The following is a 2,500-nucleotide window of genomic DNA, read 5'->3' on the forward strand; positions in this document are numbered from 1 at the left end:
TGTAAATAGGTATATGTTCCTTTCCATTATGAATCGCGATTGTATGGCCAACCATTGTGGGTAGAATGCTAGATGCCCGGGACCACGTTACTATTGTTTCTTTCTCCTCCTTCATATTGACCTTTTCTATCTTTGCCAATAAATGATGAGCTACAAAAGGATTCGTTTTTTTTCGTGTCACAGCTGATTACTCCTTTTTTCCTTTTTAAAGAGTGGCATTCTATGTCCAATATCTCGATCGAAGTACGGAGGTCAGAATAAATAGAATAATGATCAATGGAAAAAAGAAAAAAATCCTTTAGCTGGATAAGGGGCGGATGTAGCCAAGTGGATCAAGGCAGTGGATTGTGAATCCACCATGCGCGGGTTCAATTCCCGTCGTTCGCCCATCGCATTATTGCAAATTCCAAAAATGCAATTTTCCATATTCCTAGTTACGTATTTACTTACGGCGACGAAGAATAAAACTATCGCTATATTTTTTCCTTTTCCTAGTTCTTCTTCCAAGCGCAGGATAACCCCAAGGGGTTGTGGGTTTTTTTCTACCAATGGGAGCTTTCCCTTCACCGCCCCCATGGGGGTGGTCCACAGGGTTCATAACTACCCCTCTTACTACGGGGCGTTTACCTAGCCAACACTTAGATCCGGCTCTACCCAAACTTTTTTGGTTCACCCCAACATTACCCACTTGTCCGACTGTTGCTAAGCAGTTTTGGGATACTAAACGGACCTCCCCAGATGGTAATCTTAAAGTGGCCGATTTACCCTCTTTTGCAATGAGTTTCGCTACAGCACCTGCTGCTCTAGCTAATTGCCCACCCCTTCCACGTGTGATTTCTATGTTATGCATGGCCGTGCCTAAGGGCATATCGGTTGAAGTAGATTCTTCTTTTCTCTCAAAAAACCCCTTCCCAAACTGTACAAGCTTCTTCCAAAGCATACGGCTTTCTAGATGTATATGACGATCTCTAGACAGATGGATCTTATATGAATCATATGATGAAGTACCACATGAGTGGATATATAGGAAAGGAATCCAAATCTGCCGAATCGCTCATGTTATGATCTTCTACATCCTAGGTCTCTGCGTTCCGTCATCTGGCTTATGTTCTTCATGTAGCATTCAGATCGAATGACTCTATGAAATTACGTCGATACTTCCACATATTATGGGTAACGTAGGAGACATCCCTATTTTCCCCGGGGGTCTTAATTACCACTGCTTAGCTTTCAATTTGCCTCTGACCATCAAATTAAATGTGAATAACCCGTCCTCCTCTCTTTGAAACAAGGGGCGCTTCCGGTTCTGTGCGTGCTTCAAACAATTTTGTCTTCTCCATATTACCATATCTCTAGAGCCAATAATTTTCTATGAGGAACTACTGAACTCAATCACTTGCTGCCGTTACTCAACAGTTTTCTGTTGAGGTCTATCCCGTAGAGGTAGTCAAATTGGATCAGTGATCGATTTCTAGGTTTCGTCGTAAACCTAATTGGTTACTTCCAATTACGTAAATCAATAGTTCAAACCGCACTCAAAGGTAGGGCATTTCCATTGATATAGGAACTTTTGTACCAGAAACAATAGTATCTCCAATTATAGCCCCTCTGGGATGTAAAATATATCTCTTCTCACCATCCCCATAGTGTATGAGACAAATGTATGCATTTCGATTAGGGTCGTATTCTATGGTTACGATTCTACCAGATATGTCTTTTTGATTCCGTCGAAAATCTATTTTACGGTATAGGCGCTTATGACCTCCCCCTCTATGCCTTGCGGTAATGATTCCTCTGGAATTACGACCTTTACCACAACGGTGCCGTCCATGGATCAAATTATTTCGTGGATTGGATTTCACTTGCCTGTCTACGGTTCCCTTGCGTGTGCTCGGGATAGGTGTTTTGTATAAATGTTTCGCCGTATTATTAAGTATTCTCCTTTAGTTTTTTTCTCTATCTAGAAGTGGAATAGAATAACCCGGTTGAAGGGTAATGATCATACGTCTGTAATGCATTGTATGGCCCAGAATAGGTCCTATTCTTCTACCTTTTCCAGGTAGTCGATGGCTATTCACAGCTACCACCTTAACACCAAAGAAGAGTTCGACCCAATGCTTTATTTCTGTCTTAGTGAATCCCGATTCGACATTAAAAGTATATTGATTCTTTCCCAATAAACGAAGACTTTTTTCTGTAAATACTGCGTATTTGATTCCATCCATAAATCGACTTTCCCTCCTATGCTCTGAGTTCCAGTATCGATAAGAATTCGAGTTCTTATTGTTCTTATGTTATGGTATGAATATACCATACCAATTCGTTATGTATGGATGATGGATGAGATTCCATGGATAGAGAGCCAGTTCCAATAGACTTATGGAATGTTCCCGTTCGTGTGCATCCAGCAGGAATTGAACCCGCAAATTTACCAATTATGAGTTGGGCGCTTTAACCATTCAGCCATGGATGCTTAACAGGGATCATCGTACATCGTAAA

The sequence above is a fragment of the Triticum urartu genome, unplaced genomic scaffold, assembly GCF_056163025.1.
Source record: "Triticum urartu cultivar PI428250 unplaced genomic scaffold, HENAU_Tu73 scaffold72, whole genome shotgun sequence".
NCBI classification, from domain to species: domain Eukaryota; kingdom Viridiplantae; phylum Streptophyta; class Magnoliopsida; order Poales; family Poaceae; genus Triticum; species Triticum urartu.